This window comes from Pteropus medius, unplaced genomic scaffold (genome assembly GCF_902729225.1).
Source record: "Pteropus medius unplaced genomic scaffold, Ma_sr-lr_union100, whole genome shotgun sequence".
Classification (NCBI taxonomy): Eukaryota; Metazoa; Chordata; class Mammalia; order Chiroptera; family Pteropodidae; genus Pteropus; species Pteropus medius.
Window position 1 is genome coordinate 20,565,446 of NW_024349800.1, and position 20,030 is coordinate 20,585,475.

General features: G+C 30.0%; 1 pseudogene; it reads left to right on the forward strand.

Annotated features, from left to right (window-relative positions):
* The first annotated feature begins 11,983 nt into the window (after positions 1 to 11,983).
* On the forward strand, positions 11,984 to 12,102 carry LOC120622567 (uncharacterized; annotated as a pseudogene).
* Positions 12,103 to 20,030: the final 7,928 nt, after the last annotated feature.

Sequence of the window (20,030 nt, forward strand, 5' to 3'; positions counted from 1 at the left end):
CCAACATATGTATATTGTTTGGCTCAAAAAATTCTATCATATATCTATGAGAAATAGTTAAATATGTGCTGAGCAGCAAAAGACCTATACAAGAATGTTTGTAGCAATATTCATAAAGTTTCAAAGTGGAAACATTTAAACCCAAATTGTCAAAAATCCCATAATAGCAAAATTAAAACCACTAGATCAATAAGTATTTAGTAAGAGTTTATTGTGCATATAAGAATAGTTTGTGAACTGGGAGCTTTCAAACCAAAACCTGATAGGCAGCTCAGAGGCATGACATACATGACGGCTTACAAACTGAAAATGAAGAAGTTGTTTAACCTTTACAGTGATTATTTATTGCCGTGGGGGTTTCCAGACAACAGGGGATTCGTTAAAAGTCATTATCTTAGACCAATTTTTATGAAGATGGTTTAAGTTTCTTTTATGATTATCAGAGGCACTTACAAGAAATAACCTAAGCTAAGTTTTACTTATGTTCATGAAATAAGCTGGATTTAGTTTTGCTTATGTGGTTTAAATGGTTTTGTCTGCTTGGGGAATTCTCAAATCTGGTCTTCATTTTGTATTTAATTTTAATACTATCAACAGTAGAATAGATTAAAACAATAACCGAGGTTTATTCCTATAATTAAATGTGCTTTTGAAATATAAAAGAGCATCACAGATGAATTTCACAACATAATGTTGCCTGAATAAAACCAGACACAAAAGAGAACATATTGAGATTACTACATTTATAAACTGTCCAAAATAGGATAGTAGTATTGAGGGAAAGTAATGACAGGGAAAGGACAAGTGAACATGGATAGAGTGAATAGAAGTAGGTACACAGGTGTTTTAATTTTGTAAAAAGATCTTTGAACTGTATACTTAATATATGTGTGCCTTATAACCTTTATGCTAGATATATTTAAATAGCTTTTGAAAATATATCTCTATTAGGTATCCAAGTATCTTGTAATATAATTTCTCATTATTCTTGATACAACAATAAGACAGTTTTTATGAGGTGTTTTTCAGGGACACTGTTGTATAGAAGAAAGAAGTATGAAAGTTAGTTAATAGTAAAAATGTTATGGAATAAAAGCAGCAAAAAGTGGTCAGTTTAGCTGACTTGCTTTAATTATGTAATAAAGAGTAAAATTACGCAAATTGAATACATAGCCAATAAAGAGACCCTATACATAATTTAGTAAACTACACATTTAGGGAATTATAGGCAGAAAAATAACAGGCTTTTTTGTCCCATTCATACTTCAAATACAAGTACTTGTTAAGAGCCACCTATTTTTCAGATATTCTGGTTGCTAGAGAGACAATGATTTTTTAAATGGCTTTATTCTATCTCTCAGTCCCCGGCTATACCATAGGCATAACTTACCTCTTTTTCAGTGCCTTATTTCCTTAGCCTTTATCATCCTGGACATCATTATGGTCATATCTTGGTTAAGACTTGTTTCCTCTGATGAAAATCTTTTCTCCTCTACTAACTTGGCACCTCTTCTCTGTATTTCCTTGAGGAGAAAAAAATGTCTCTTGCATTTCTAAACCACCCTTGCAATAAGTTAATAATACATGGATCTGGGTGTCGAATCTCTTAGGTTTTGAAATGACATCTCAGGTAAGCGTGCTGGGCTCTAACAGATCCTTCTATACCATCGGCATCAGGTGGTTTTCTACGTCTGTAGATCCTGGATCACCATCTGTTCGAAGCTGTTTGCCTATTTAGGCTTCCTCTGTGAATAGACCCAGTCCTTCAAAGTAAAGGTAAGAGCAGGGAGGACCTTCTGAATGAAAGGCTGCTTAAATTACTCTGAACTCCATTTAGAGTATTGAGAGAGGAACATCCATGTCTTCCTGACTTCATATTTCTAATATCTAAGTTTTATGAAAAATGATATATTAGAGCCTAAATAAGAAAATATGGTCACACGATGGATCGATTTAAGATTATTCTGACTAAGGCCTTCCCATGCAGAAGGAGCAAGAGGACAAGACTTGGAAGATCTCCCTCAGCCCACAGGTTCTAGACAGCACATTTACAAGCCTAAGTCCTATTTCTCCTCTATAGGATGGCATCTTTTTTATATGGAAAACTCTACCCAACCTTTTCTTCATTATTCCTCTGAAGGTGCAACTAACTAGGTCATAGATAGCCTTGCTCAAATTATCATGTATTTTTTTTTTTCATGAAATTTTCCTCATTGTAATTTCATTACAACCAAGTGGGCTTCCTCTTACCAAGACAGTAAGGACTGGAATATGTCGGTCAGCCTTGGCCCAGTCTCTAACTATCAGATAGAAATGACACTAGGGTCTTGGCAGCTGACATCTGTGTAGTTAAACTGAATCAAACTACTCCATACCTTGACCTCTTCTCTTCCTTCAAAGTCTCATTCTCATTCTCTTTCTTTCGTCTCCCTCCACGCTTGCCTCTTTCTGTCTTGTCGATCTGCAGCAATTTCTCCAAAAAGTGTTTCTTTAAATCTTTCTGTTTCCAATAGGTAAACATGCCTTTTCATATTCCTGTTGTCTGTATTCCTCACTTACAAATAGTTCTCTTTAAGCAACAACAGCAATTTTATATTATACTCTATTCTTAAATTACACTTCTATTTAATAGGAAGTTTACATCTTATAACATAGAACCTATAAAAAGCAAATGTGTTTTTTAAAATGAGTATTTTCAGTCATTCAGTGGTTTAAGAGAAAATATTCAAATGGAATAAAAATATATTAAGTTTAATAAAACAAAATCAGTCAAACTAGACACAGAGTTCTGGCTCACATTCACCTTGGGTTTATGTTTGTCTGTAATTGAGATTCATTGTATACAATTGGATGTCATCCAGTTAGGGATACCCAGTGGCCCCGACATTCTCAGGCACTACTGTTCACTTTCATGACAGTGATTTTTCATATTTCTACCATAATTAAGCACAACATTTCATGTAAATTTAAAGGAAATTTTTATTTCATTCAAGCTCAGATTAAGTTGGAGGCCACCATTCTAAAAAATGAAGAATTAACTGTGGCTTTCATAACTATTTAAATTTCTTTTCTAGAAATTGCTATAACAGAATGTACTATTGGGACTATTTCACGATAAACAAATAGGACCAAAGCTAAATATTTCAACACATGAATGAAAATTCAAAAACTGTATAAACAGTCTACAGTTTTTTCCTTTGCTTATGGATTTCATAAAAAGTATTGTTATTCAACAGGTCAGAAATAATGGTTTTATTAAAAAATAATTTCAATAACTATATTCTATAATCACATCATGTATCTCCATTTAGCTTGTAATCTGGTCAAAAAATTCAAACCAGTTTGTTAAAACATTCTTAAGTAATAAAGAACAGTGTAGGTAAAGCCATTATATTTACAAATTTTAAACAGATATTTTATTTTTAACCTTAGAGTGGGTTTGACACTAGATTTCAGATTAAATGCTAAAGAAAAAAATAGAGGAAGATAGAATAAATAGGCCAGTTGACGTTTTTCTTATTAAAATTTTTATGTTGTTTTGATGCTCTTTACAATATAGCCTAATAAGTTTTGAAAGCTATTAACAACTAAATAAGTATGTCTAGAAATTTTGTTTATTTCTAATATACCCTGCATTTTTTGTCCAGTCAAAAAAAAAATGCAAAACTCAATGGACATTTTTATCTGGCATTCGTAGGAAAATATTTCTTTAGCATTAAAAATATTTACAGATTTCATTATCATAACAAGGAATATAAAATAATGAAATTATATCAAAATGAAGAAATTAAGTCTTTTGGTCCAATTGTATAAATTCCAGAATTGCTATGGAACTATTGAGTTAGTTGTTTAAGAACCTAGAAAGGAGAAAATATAAAATGCAGGAACAAAATTTGTGTTACACATCACCATTTAACAATTTTTCATATACCCCCCAAAATTTAGGATTGTTTAAAAAGTGTTTTCCATTTCCTTGGTAGGTAGTAAGATCTTATAATTAATTCTGAATGATTTCCACACCTAGATTCTATTTCACCCCACTCTACATCCCCAAGTTTTATAGTTTAGAGGGCTCTGTACATAAAGTTTAATTACTAAATGAAAAAAGGAATTTTATTTGCACTTAGGCAAATAACTGCTCTCCATTCTGCAGCAGGAGTTTTAGTAATTTGCTTTCAATATGTCTTTTAGTCCAGCAGGCAAAAGTGAACCTACCTATCTCTCCCTAAATTTCAAGCATCCAAACAGGAAGAATGAGGGTGGAAATACTGGATTCAAGTTTCAATCTACCTATTTTTAGCTATCTTCTTGATATCATTTTCTAATTCAATTTTGTAGTGGTCAGAGAATAGCCTATGTGTGTTTTCAATACTTTAGAATGTATTGATATTTATTTTATGGTGTGTTTTGTTTTATGTTCAGTGTGTACTTGAAGAGAATGTATATGTCATAGTTGTTGGGCATAGTATTTCATATTGTGAATTAGGTTAAGTTTTTTGATAATGTTCAAATATTTTACATCTTAATTGTATACATATAATGTATATGTATCTATTTTATATGTATATACACATATATACACACAAATGTGTGTGACTGTGTGAGAATTTGATGTGCTCTGTCAATTACTGAGAATGTTAAAATTTTCAAATGTGATCGTAAATTTATATTTTTATACTTTAGGTTTCTTAAAATTCGCTTTAAGTATTTTGATACATACATACATAGATACATACATGTTAAGGACTGTTGTAACTTATTGATGAATTAAACTTGTTATCATCATGCAATATCTACTTTATTTCTTATAGTATACCCTACCCTTAATTATACTATTTCTAATATTCATATAACCACTCCAGCTTTTTTATTATTAACATTTATTTATATATTTTCTCATTTCACTTTTAAGACATCTCTGCTTTTATATTTGAATTTCATTTGTTAGAAATAGATACTTAGAACTTCATTTATTTTTAATGTCTAATCAAGATAATATCAGCTTTTAATTTAAATGTTTCATTCAATTACATTTAACGTGATAATTGATATGGCTTGGTTTTAGAGTACTAGTTTCATATTCACTTTTATATATCTCATCTCTTTTTGTTTCTCTTTGCCTACCTGCATTTAGATTAACTGAATATCTGCGTTGTCTTCTACATCGTCTATTGTTTTTTAGCTAATCTCTTTATTATTACCATTGTTATATTATTTTAATTGTTAGTTGTTGCTCTAGGGATTACAATACAAAGTCTTAATTTATTACTGTCTGTCTTGAATAAATTTACCTACTTTTCAGGATTAATTGATTAATTCCAAATATTTTATGGAATTTTTATACTTTTCTAGTTGACTTCAGTATCACTGTATAATGACTAACCTATATCAGGTGAATATATTCAATAACTTAAATATGTAAATTCAGTTGAAAGGAACGTCATCTGAAGAAGTTCGTTGTGCCTTTACCGATTTTTTCCGTGCTGTGGAAAAACCCAAGAGGCTTTGCTTTTTCCTTTTACAACACAATGAGAAACAATGATCTATGTTCATAAAATATTTATTAAAAATGTTTTCTCCGCTTTTAATTTTTTGAACTCTGGTTGTTACTACAGCATTTGAGTGATAGTGCATGGCTTTGTATTCAACAGCTGATTTAATTTTCTGCCAATTCAGACAGAAAAAGAATAGAGATTTTGTTAAATATTGTACAGTATTAAGAGTTGCTGTTAAATCTTCCTGACTTGTAGGTATGTTTCAGAAAATTCCTGTTTTGAGCTGAGTCTTCTATGGCTCCAAAAAAGTTTATTTTCCTTTAAGTGTGTAAGAGAAGGAGACTTGCCTTTATTATCTTTAGTCCATAAGGACCTCCTAACTGAAGGAAAAGAATTTCTATTTATACTAATTTTGTGCTTACTGTGAAACATATCGTGACATTGAAATGTGATCCTTTTCTTAATACAGAATCTTTTGTGTCAATGAATCTAAATAAGCCACCATTGTTTGTGCAAGATTTGTAGTCCTTTCATCCCCCAAAACAGTTCTTGTTCTTGGTTACTAGTCACCTGTTCTTAAAAGAAATCTCAAGATGGTAAGGATTTTATACAGACCCATAATTATTTCTCTCTAAAAATCAGATTTTTAAGGACTTAATGCTGCATCGAAAATACGTGTTTATCAAAGACAGACTCACCAGTGTCAGAGAAAAAAGAACTCAGCAATTAACAGGAATAAGCAAATGTGACTCTGTTACTTCTCTTTTAGTTATCTATAGCTGTCTAGCCTTTATCCATGCGTATAACAGGGAACATGCTATTATATAGAAAAAGACAGAGTACAGAAGTGATAGCTAACCTACCCTAAACAAAATAAAAAAATAAAAAATAAAAAAATTCTATCTTCACTTGCCAATAGCTTGGAATAAAAACAAATAAATAAAAAATGGAGAGGATACATTAGCTATTCTGATGGATTAGATTCCGCAGAGGTCTGCTTATAACAATTAACTTAGGTGTATTCTGTCTCTTAAATGTATCACAATGTATGGAGCCAAGCTGAGTTAATTACCTGATTTCCTCATATGTTTATAAATTGGGAAAGATAGGTGATATTGATGGAAGGAAAGAGGACAAAAAGAAAAAAAAGCCTTTTCAAAGCTTACTACTTTTTTTTTCAAAATATTAGTTTGAAAATAGTTGCCAATTATAGAATTCTCTTAACAGAAAAAATCATAATCAGTCGTCATAAATTATGGTCTAAGAAAACAAAATGTAGTGTTAACAAGTGACAAGTACTAAAGATATTTTCTCCTAATGGGATTTATCTTAGAAGTGATGTGTGTACAAAGGGATTTATTCTTTGGATACCTTAACTGTGGTTTCTAGGTCAGAGATTTTAATATGTGTATATAACAGAATTTCCTGGACAGATACTGGAGTGAAAAGAAAATATCATAGAACCTAAGTGTATATAATAAAACCTATCATACTGTAATCCTGTCATTTTTTTAAATTAGTAATTTACATATTTAAGTGTACATACTGTGTAGAGGTTTTTTAAGATAATTTATTCAAAATGAAGGAGATTATTAGAATAGAAAAAAGTGGTATAGATTGAAATGACTGAAATTTGAGAAATGTAGATGCCTAAGTTCTTGTGCTGTAATAAGAATGTTTTTATCTCTGTGATGTCTGAGATTTTGGGGAGAGAAGATTACAAACTTATATGTAGGCTTAACAATGTATTCTAGGTAGCGTTAAAAATATATAAACATAAATATAAATAGTAAATTATCTTGTTATAGGCACATCATCTTTAATGAGAAACAGTTTTCTATTTCTAGATTTTTCTGTAAGAGACATAAATGGGTGTGTGCAAGACTTTCTATTTTGGCATGTGAAAAATAGTTGCATTTCAGATTGTCAAGTCCCCTTTCGATGACTTTTCTTATATTCTATTTTCCATTTAGCTTTTGTGTTTTTTTCTCAAAGATAAAAGCTAAAATTTGCTGGGAGGAAGAAGACTTTAAATTCTTATCCTGGGTTTTTTAAGCTATATGACCTTGAAAAATTACTTCAACTCTGAGCCATGGAATCATCTGTTCAAATAACAATAAATAGAATATAGTATGGTGGGCTAGCTGTGATAAATGAACACAGACCCACACATGTACATGCACACAGCACAAGTTCAATAATACCTACTCATTAAATTTAGGTTTGTGTAATCTCTGAGGCCAATACTAATTATGTGTGTATTTACCAAACCTTGATTTTCAGATGCTTATAGACATTCAAATATAGTTTCAACATATATGATATATGAAAGCATTTATATTTAGTAGAAATATATATCTATATATTGAAAACTAAACGTGAGGATAAATTTTTAATTTTCATTCTCAGGAGTCTATTTATCTCCATTTAATTTTAATGTGGAGAATTTACATGGGAGATGACTGTGTTTATTGAAACACAACAATGTGTTGGTCTGATTAAATTCTGCTTGCATGGCATTAAACGTGACTGGCACTGGCATTAGGTATTTTCACCATCCTTCAACAGAACTGTTCCGAGAGTGACACATAGATTGCTGAGAGAAAATTTTGGGGGAGTATGAAATATTTTATTTTATATTTTTAAAATAAAAGGCTCTGGTTTTGTGAAACAGTAGGATAATTTTTCAAATCACACCTATTCTTGATATAATAAACTTCTAAAATAGCTAATTATGAAGCAGGTTAAGTTCCTACTCTTATAGCTTTTAACTAATTAGAAGATTATTGGACATAATATTTATGCTATACATTTTCTGAAAATGAATATGCCTTGAAGCTTTATAATCCAATTATCAGTCATTTATTATGAATTTCTTCAGTTAAAGATTTATTTTAATTTTTAAATGTTTAGATATCTGAATGTATTTCCATTATTTTAGAGTTTTCAATAAGAATTACTTTTAAAATAAGAAACTGTAAAATAATTCAGTAATTTTAATTCATATGGATTAATTTTCATCACTAATCTGTTAGCTTAGAAATAAAATTGTTATACTTTAGAAGAATGTCATATGCTTCTGCCTAAAAATAATTCTTGGGTAACTTTTTGCCTCTTATTAATATTAGCACATTAATGTGACTTGATAATTACTTTAAATCTTAGAATAGTCTGTTTACATTTAATTTTTACTTTTTTCTGAAACTAACACATTTTAAGCAATACAATTAAATAACATATATAATATCTAATATATGATATATTAGATGCATACATATAGTATATGTAACATATAACATGTTTGTATATATTTTGTGTATATACATTAAAGACATTCTTACTTTCTCTTCACAATAGTGCTTTTATCTTGAATATGGCAAATTATAGATCATGTTTATATTTTCTTTACAGCATAAGATTCTATATTTATAATTCCCTTGGAGTTCCATGTTTCCAAATTTAATGTAATTAACATTTTATAATATGTCTCAGTTTATATTGGGGCACTATGTGTGTGAAGATAAATTTTTCATGCATGGTTCTATCTTAAACATAGCATCAAACTCATGGTAGGGTGCATTGATACATTATATGTTTTTACATTGTGCCTGTGTTTATTGAAACACAACTATGTACTGTTAGGTATATTTGGCCAAATAATCTGAAATGATTTATGAAAACAAACTGTAAAACTTTGAATTTTATTATACAACTACAGAAAATTAGTAACTAAATGCTATTAAAATGGACCTTTCTGTAAGAAATGATAATCATATGTATTTTATCAAATTTACGTTTGTAGAGACTGAGAAAAAGTAATTTAAACACAGTCTCAAAGTTTTATGTTAATTGATCTTCTCTGAATACATTTGTATCATCTTTGAGATCACTTAACTGACATTTTGAAAATGAAAAAGCAGATTGAGACCAGAATTTCATGTGCCAAGATGAGACTCTTAGAGCTATTCCCTAGATTGAGGATAGAGTAATATCAGATGCCAAGACATTTTTAGTGATTGATGGCAAGAACAGTAATCAGGGGCACATTTAAAAAATTATTTTTCTTATCTCTGATGCAGAAAATGACTTAATATATCTAATGACAAGTTCAATTAGAGTCAACATCTGTTTGACCTTCAGATATATTTCTAAAGTCAACCTCTTAGGATATGTGGCATGTTTTATACCTTGGTGTGAAATGATCCTGTACAAAGAGATATTTTCTCTATCATTTTCAAAATATGTAAAAAGAGTGGGAGAAAGAATAAAGGAGTCATTATATTAATTAACTAGGATAACTATAAATAAGAAATATATGTAATTTAGAACAATGTATACATAAAAATTCAAGAGATAAATGTTAAAGTTTTGTTGTAATAGATGTGACAAAGTTTTGGCATTTATACTATATAGAGAACACTTAAATATTGACAAGAAAATAAGTAAATCCAAAAGAGAATTGAACAAGATATATGCAGAGTAATTTTACTGTAAAGCAAACTCGAATAGTCAATACAAATGTGAAACCATAGTCAAGTTTACTGATAATAGAGCAACAATGATATATTACTTAATAGTAATGGAACTAATATATTATAATATACCTCTATATAATACCTATTTTTTGGCAAAAGTAATGAGAGGAAAAGGGTGCACTTATACATTGCCAAGTGGTGTGGTGTTAGTAGCTCTTTTAGAAAGAAATGTGGAAAATGTATTATATTTAAAAATACAACTTATCAATCTTAGTTTAGAGAGTGTAATAATAGCAGTTGTAGCTTTTTTTTAACAGCATACATAGAATTTATCAAAACTTTTTTTTTCATAAAAACAAAAAATATAATCAATATGGGAAAAGCTGATACTGTGCTACTTATATTTTGTGTGCTATTATGTAATCACTAAGCAGACTGATTTAATATTAGTCATTATTAATAGGGCATAGGAGTATTTTCGTAATGTATAACTGGATGAGAAAAGGCAGGCTTTAGAAAATTGTGTGTTACAACTTACTGTTGGAAAACTTAAGGGAATGTCTAAGAAATGTGCCTTTGTGTTTACCTCTGAACACAGCAAAACTTGGTATATGAACACAGAATGATACTGAGAATACAACTAAGCTGGCAGTATTATTCTAGTCCTGATTAGATGAAAGAGAACACACAGAGAGAAATTTGTTGTGGAGCTACTCTAGTCTATGTTGCCCCCCTTTTTATAACTTTACCTTGCAATTCTTATTCCTTCTGTAAGTATTACTATTTTTCAGATATAACATTAGCTCTTTTGAAAGCTTGACATTTATATATCCCTGAGTGGTTAATAGAGGAAACTATAGTGATCCCAGAACTTACTTAAGTCACAAGTTTTATGTAATGAGAAATTAAATTAGCTTTGACCCTCCTTGTTTGAATTTTCAGAGTACATATTCAAGTATTTTAGTTTAAATCATTATGTATTCTAGCTTAGGCTCTCTAAAAGTACTATGTCAATACAAAAATTAATTGCATTATTTTGAACTAAGTGACCGGTAAGAAAATAGTTGGTAACTAATTGTTAGATTGATCTTATTAAGTTGACTTGTCTGCCTTTGGCAAGTGATGAATACATGTTCATGGTAGAAATAACATAAATTTGGACTGAAAGTGGTAGAGAGAAAAAGATAGTATTATATGGCAGCAAAGGAAAAGTGAAGTGTGTAGAGAGTGAAATTTCCTTGACCTGATATATAGTGTTAAAACTATTTCAATGTAGGATGTATTATAAACAAGCATCGATTATAAAAATTAATCCTTAATATTATATACTATAAACAAGCATTGATTATAAAAATTAATCTTCCTATGATTAGGCATTTCCAAAGAACTGGTCATATTTATGTCTTAGTTATGGAATGGAAATAATAGTTTTGAACCTCACTTATCTATTTTACAATTAATAGATATCACCATAATTATAAATTTATAATCCTTCTAATTCTTTATATGAACCTATACTAAAATATAGGATATTTTACATATTATAATGCAAGACTTTTATTTTTATTCAGAAATTATGAACAGAAGCATAAGTATAAACATCTTATGGTAAAAGATAAATCTAAAAAGATGCTACGTATGTTACAGAAAGCATATTATTTTACTTGAAATCAGTATTTTTTGATTTCACGAAATACTAAGAATACAAAACATCAAGAGTATGTGATTGTAAAAGTGATAAGTATTTATTAAAATAATATTTTAAAATGTTATTTAATAAAATGAATTTTCACCTGCACAATATCAGACTGTGGAAAGGAATGGAGTATTTTTCTATTGTAATTCATTTTTACCACACTCTTATTCGATCTATATGTTAATTTAAAATCTGTATAGCTAAAGTCAGACTTCAATAAACCATAGGTTAAGCCAGTACAAAGCTACAACCAGAGACGTCAGCACGCCAGCAACATGCCGTTAGGCTTTGTGTTCATCAAGAATGTATGATCTTGAATCTATGGCCATGCTACACTGAACAAGCCCAATCCCGTTTGATCTCGGAAGCTAAGCAGGGTCGGGCCTGGCCAGTACTTGAATGGGAGACCACCAAGGCAGACCAGGTGCTGTAGGCATAAAACAAAAACAAATAAGGGATTGTAAACTGAGAAGGTTCTTGCAATCTGTGAGGTCAACCAAGAGTTGCCTCACCTAAAGAAAACAAAAATCCCAATAGGAAAAACACCATTTCTTGAACCATGCAATTAATTGAAGTCACATTTCTAATTGTGCTAGAAAATACAACTTTGCTTTTAGAAATCTTATTTCTTATTTAATATTGAAGATGTGATTATTGCCAGTAAAAATTTTATAATCGTCTTTAAAATAGTTTGAGTACATACATCCATTGTACCTTGGTGTTGCCATAAACAATTTAATAGTAAGATTATAAGATAAAAAACATTATTAGAATATGACTTCAGAAATTATATTCTAGCATATTTGTAGCTTCCCATGGTAGTAGACATAGTGAGGAAACTGAATGCATATTTATTATTTATTTTTATAATATAACAGTTCCAATCTGAAAATTGATATATGACCTAATATGAGGTTTTAGCTTTACATATTTTTTTAAACTGGGCTATTTTGAGACTCTATGCCTTTCATTCAACATCTTTCTTTGGAAAACATTATATTACTCAGTAGTAAAAAAGCATTTGAAAAAACTATTATAAAAATATATGTCAATTGTAATTGGAAAATAAAATATTTTAAAAAGAAGAATATAATGATAAAAATCACATCATTTTCAATTAGTTTTGAATATATACCGAGTTTAATTTTCACTCATATGTTTTTTTGTTTCTTCATGGGTTATGGCAACAATATTTTCAATTCAGTAGTTCTATGTAGTATTCTTAGAAAGAAAATAGGAGAAAGAAAATAAGCACAGTACAGAAAGAGAAAAAGTATCAATTTAATTTTTATTTCCATTGAAGTGCCACATTTTTGGTGACTGAAAAAGTAACTGGAGAAACCATCCTTTCTTCATGAAGATTTTGTTTCAAATACACTTAAACATAGATAGAATCATTAAAAATGTTCATTGACTATTATCTATTAATATTTCCCTGACATTTAAATCTTATCCAAACCTCTCTCTCTTAAAATATGGCACAAATGTTAAAGTATTTATTCTAGCTCGAAGGGTTGCTTTAGTGAAATAAAAGCCATCTTTTATAAATATAATTTTGTGAAACGGATATGGAGTCTACATATAGAATGATGCATGTCAGAAAATAAAGGCGGCATTTGTGAAAGACCATAGCTGCTATAGGAGAGATAGATTGAATTAATCACAGAAAAAAGACAAGGGTAGGACACTAAAGTAAAGTACTTAGATTCTGAATACATGCAGGATGACAAAGATACAAATATATGCTACTAAAACCGTGGATATAATTGTGATACTAAGACATCTAATGTAGGATACTAATGGAAATAATGCAATGGTAGTTTAGTACAGTGGATAGAACATTGTACTGATAGTCCAGAAACTTACATTCTTGCATGAACAAGGATATTGAATAACTATGTGATTTTGTATATTATTTGTAACTTGGTCATATATTTCCCATAGAACAGAATGACTTAATCATTTATGTTTTAGAAATGCATATGGGCTCTCTCTCCTTCCAGCTATACCATTTAATACATCTTTCAAAATATACTCAAATTTTAATTAAGATGTAGAAAAGAAGGTTGATTTTTTTTTTCTATTATAATATTTTTATTTTAATGCTAAGGATTAAATGCGTTCAGTGACTTGAAAGCAATTAATCATACAAACATTAGAATAGAATAATGTGAATTAATTTTTGACGGTTCTTACTCACTCGTCTTTGATAGATCAAGCAAGAGAAAAAAGCCCTTAGCATTTATTTTGCTTTTCTGTGTGTAAAGATCATCACGTGCAGGTACATTTAAAGTCAAGAGATTTCGTAACTCCTAAATTGTGTGACAGAAACTTGAAAATTTCAGGCTTGAAAAAAGCAAGAGACTGACAAAATATCTTGTAATTTTCTATAAATTATCTTGAGAACACTGTACCTTGACGGTATTAAAAGTTTGTGATTTTTTTGTCTAGTTTGAATGTTTGACATTTTAATGTTATATTCAAAAGTAAACTATATTATACACTAAATATCAACATTTAACTCCCTATAAAAAAATCTGTCAAATGCTTCCATATATACCACCTATATGTCTATCACATTTTTTTATATCAAACATAAAGTATTATTTGAAATATTTTCATCATAATACAGTAGACCAAAGGGAATACCAGTGTTTAGAAGACATGATTAAGGAGTCATTTTCTCTTTCTTCCTCCCTCCTTCTTTTTCTCCTTCCCTCCTTCCTTTCTTTCCTTTCTTTATTTTTTTAAATCTCCATCTCTTTATACAAATAAAGACCAAAAAAGACTAAGAAGAAAATGAGGAAGGTAAATTTCATTACACCTGTTTCTGCATTTTCTGTTTAATAATGAAGTGATGGGGAGAGATGGCATATTCAGACATCTAAGAAGATTCTGAAACATAGAATTTAAATAGAAACTAAATGTATATTTACATAATTCAACCTTCATACTCTATTTAAAGCAAATATATTGTTTTAAATCATCAGATAATTTTTTACTCACTGAAGAAATGGAAAGCCATGTGTAAATTCAGATAAAACAAGAAGATTCATATGTTTTGAGGAATTTCCTTCATTCTTTGAAATTACTGTGATGCTGTTACATTGTCAAAGTACACAAGTATGTACTCAGTCACCAAGTAAAATAAACGAGAGAATTATTGTAGGAATGCCACTATTACGATGATTCTGCACGTATACATTCACACACACATGCACATAGACACAGACACACACCATACATATATTTAGCTGTCAGATCTTCTTAGGCTTCTCTTGGATGTGACAGTTTTTCAGACTTCCTTGTTTTGGATGACTTTCATAGTTTTGAGGAGTGCTGTACAATGTCCATAAATTGTGAGTTGAGTGATATGTTTTTTTCATGATTATGCTATACATGGTTACCTTTTTTTTTGGAAGCAGGAAGACTATGGAGAAATACTGTCATTCTCACCATATAATATCAAAAGTACACAGTATCAGCATGACATAACTGTACATTTTAAACTTGATCACTTGTTGAGGTAGTGTTTGTCAGAAATCTTCATTGGGAATCTACCCTTTAATTCCCCTTTCCATACTGTACTCTTTGGAAATAATTCATTACATTGCATCCTACACTTAAGGAAGATGGAGTTATGTTTAATCTCCTCGAGGGAGGACAATCTACATAAATTATTTGGAGTTCTGCACAGGATATGTATCTGTTCTCTTTCGGTTACTTATTTAGCCATTTCTTTATATGGGTTTGTGGATATTTATTTTATATTATGGGTTACAATTCAGTGCTAAATTTTTTGTTGTTGTTGCTCAAATTGTTGCAGATTTGGGCACTGCAGTCTCTTTCAGTTGATTCTCATGTCCTTTTGACTTACCCTCAATGTTATCTGTGTGAACATGTGTGTGTGTGTGTATGTGTGCGTGTGTGTGTGTTGAGCACTTTAGTAACTTCTACTACTACAAGATGCTTCAAGCTTATCCTGTAATTTTTCTTCCTCTGTTCTAAATTCAAATTCATTTCTCCAAAGAGAATGGTATTCAAAACTAAGATCGGATGTTAAGTGTACTCATGGCTAATTTGTGCCATTGTTTCTAGGCTCTTTCAACTAACAGAAAGGAGATATATGTGTGTGTGTATACTAACCTGTGTGTATATGCATATCTCTTGGGTGTGACATATATTCGATCATCTATGTCTACATTAAACTGAACATGTGTTCATATTGATGTTTCCCGCTCTCATCCATTACCGCATGGATTACTCCCCCTTCTCTTGCTGATCTGTAACCTCCCACTCCAACTGTGAGAAATTGGCTGTCACTATCCATAGTGCATTTAGTTAATTTTATACATGTAGGACTGTATCATATTATTAACCATACCCTTGTGGGAAACAACATTATTAACTAAAGTATAATAATTTTAAAGTGTTTGCCTTTAGTCTTAAAGACTCCACTCATTTCCAGAGTTACATAGTCAGCATCTTTTCCTTCCTCTTCCTTTCTTGAGGTTATTTCATTCATTTGTAATACAGTTATCTATTAGAAGACATGTTGTTTGCTCACAGTCTTGAGAGATTATGAATGAGAGTGGCAAAAAAAAAATAATGTTCAGGTTTTTGTGTAGAAAAATCAGCTAGGAAAATACCTACAAGCATAATTGCTAGGTTATATGTTAAAGACTATGCTTAGCTTTGTCAGAAACTGCCATACTGTCTTCTAAAGTGGCCGTACCATTTTGCATTCTCACCGTCAATGAATGAGAGTTCTCGCTGCTCTGCATCCCCGCAGCAAATGGAATTGTCAGTTTTCATTTTTTTTAGCTTCTAATAAGTGTGTAGTGGTATTTCATGAAAAGAAATAATGTCCCTTAACTGATCTTAAATTTAAAAAAAAAATCGCTATGTATTTGCTTCAGATATTGCCTAAATAAAGTTATATTATCTTTTTCAATTCTATTTTGTATATTATTGCTTTTGATGATATGAGACATGACAGTGTTCATAAGTTTTCCAAGAAAACAGTGTAAAACTTTATTAGGCTGAATCTTTACAAAATCTAGTCAAATTAAAATCAATATTATAATAATGTCTATTTCTTAGTACAGCCTCATGCCAAATATCTAATTTTTCTATGGAGGGGTGAATGAATGTTTACTATACAGAAAAAGAACAATTATTTACAGAATCATTGAATGCTACAGATTTTTCTGAAGAAAATGAATTCAACATTCTAATTCATACTATTTTAATTATACTAGGGAGTAAGTAGATTCTTTTGAACCTTATCAATAACATTATCTTGGAACTTAGTCCATTTAATTCTCTGAATTTTATATCAAGGAAGGAATAGAGCATTAATTCTCAGTTCATTATGTTGCAAAGTTAACTATTATAGATATGTAATTTAAAAAACAATAGTATAAAGAAGAAAGTCTGTAAATAATTTTTATAGTATTTAAAATTGTACTGTTGGATAACAAAATATGGCATGGTAAACACAAATTCATAAGGTGAAAAGAAGCTGTGATAGAGTATAAAAGTGATCAGAAAGTTAATATAAGATATTAATATGAATATATTAAAATTATAACTTAAAATTAATATTTTATAATTTATTAATATAAATAATTTAATGTAAATTATCTTCATAAGCTTTAAATGTGTAAAGAAAGTTCACCAAGACATTGAGGGAGGGGAGAATACCTTGCAAGAAACAAATCTAACTAAAATGTGTAAAGACTGGGGATACAAGTTTAATGGATAACTTTATTTTTCATTTACATGAAATAGTATTAAAAGTTACATAGAATTATATTCAGAAATTTTGGTAGCAAACTCTTAGAAAAGTATGAAAAACAAACCAAGAAATGGCTAGGATTTCTGGGAGCCATCAGAAACTAGAAAGACACAAATAAGGATTCTTCCCTAGAGCCCAGAGAAAGCATGGGCCTCCCAACACCTTGATTTTAGGCTTCTTGCTTAAGAACTGAAAAAATAAATGTGCGCGCATGTGTGTGTTTTAAGACTAGTATAGATATAGGCTGTGACTTCATATATTTGGGCCACTTATAATGTAGTCTTTTACTGAGGGAAACCAATATTAAGAATTTTACTGAAAAAGTTGACTTTATTTCTCTGGAATATAAATTTTAAATATTAAATAGAATGTCATTTGTGTTCTGGCGCAGTGTTTTATTAACTTCTGAAGACATAGATGATGGAGATGGTGATGGGGATTGAGATGATTTATTGAGTTAGGTACCATATGTCAAGACCTCTGTTGAGTTCTTGACTTCTATTATGCCATTTCATATTATCATCTCCATTTTACATATGGAGAATATGAATAGTTTTTTAAAGTAGTTTTTTTAAGTAGTTTTCCCAGTGTCTCACAAGAGACAGAGCAACATGTGAAACTTTTTCAACTCAGAACTTTTTCTGATGATATATTTTCCATTACTGTACTATCCCGCTCACCTGGAGAGGATGTGACCCTCATGGTTATTATAACCTCATGAGCATTATACAATGACAGAGTAGAAAAACAAAATGGAAATATGTTTTTATAATATCATTAACATTGTATTTAATAGTTTAAGAAGTAATAAAGTATAAAACATGATCTAAAATATGTCCCTGTTTATTAACCATTTTATAGACCACTCTTAATTTACTTTTTCCACATTTTTCTTGAAAAAAAAATGGTTATTAAATATGACACTAAAAACATGGGCAACAGAAGAAAAAAATAGATAAGTAGAACTTCATGAAAATTAAAAATGTATGTTTCAAAGGACTTCATCAAAACATAAAATAGTATACAGAGTGGAAGAACATTTGCAAATCACATATCTGATGTGGTATTTGCATCTAAAATACCTAAGAATACTTTTAACCCAATGATAAAAATAAAAATAAATGAATTTTAAAATAGTCAAAAATCTGAATAAACTTTTTCTGAGGAGTATTAACCAAATCACAATAAGCACATGAAAAGATGCTCATCATTAGTCACCAGGGAAATGCAAATCTGAACACTAATGAGATATATCATGTCAATGCCCACTAGGATGGCCAGAATCAAAAAGTAAGATAATAGTAAGTGTTAGTGAAGATAGGAAGAAATTTGAACCCTCATATATCACTGGTGGTAATGGAAAAAATGTACAGTCATATTGAGAAAAACTTTGGCATATCCTCAAACCATTAAGTAGAGATTTATTTTCTAACCCAGGGATTTTAATTCTAAATATATACCCAAGAGAAATGAAAACATGTTCATGAAAAACTTGCACATGAATGTTTATAACATTACTCATACAGTCAAAAGTTAGAAACAACCCAAATGTCTATTGATGTAAGAGTGTATAATCAAAATGTGGTACATTCATACCATGGAATCTTATTCCACCATTCGAAGGAATTAAGTCTTGAAACATGTTCCAATGTCAGTCAACTTTGAAAACATGTTAAGTTTAAGAAGCCAGTTGCAAAAGTTCATATGTTATATGATTCAATTCAAATAAATATCCAGAATAGGGACATCAATAGAGACAAAAAGTATATTTGTACTTGCTTAGGGCTGAATTGAGAGAAATGTAGGGATTAAGAGTGTGATGGCTAAATGGCAATTTCTTTTTGAGGTGGGGAAGCTTTTAAAATTGTGATGTACAGATCTTTTGAAAACTGAAAATATTGTATGTTTCAGTGGGTTATTTTTATGATATGTACATTATAACTCAATCTGTTAAAAAACAATGTGTTACTATTACAAATTCATACAACTGAAAATTTATAAAGACTGCTAACAACTCTCATAGAAATGCAAAAAACAATGAGATCTTTCATTTATTGTAGTCAGTAGTATAGACCTGTAACCCTCTCTGAATATATGCATATTTTATAGCCCAGCCATTCTACTCCTAGGTATACAACCTAAGGGATCATATACGCATATCTCTAAGATTTTAGAATATATTCAATCAAGAAATTGGTATCGGGATGTTTCATAATATCCAAAAAAGAGGGAAAAAACACAAATGTTCAGTAAGGTTGTAATGAATGAACAAATTGGGAAATATTCATAGCAATTAAATATAACAAAATAAATTAACAACTACATGTAACACACAGATGAATCTCACAAACATATAATTGGGTGAGAAAGGCATTTTGAAAAGTGACACATAACAATATGATTTTATTTATATAATATTTAGCAAGAAGCAACATTTAGCTGTATTGTTTAGGGATGTTTAAATATGCATAACTATTGAAAGCATCAGGATAGTTTTTACATGTGGACAAAGTTGAAAATTTGTGAAAAAAGAACAAAAACACTGGAAAATTTTGGGATACTGC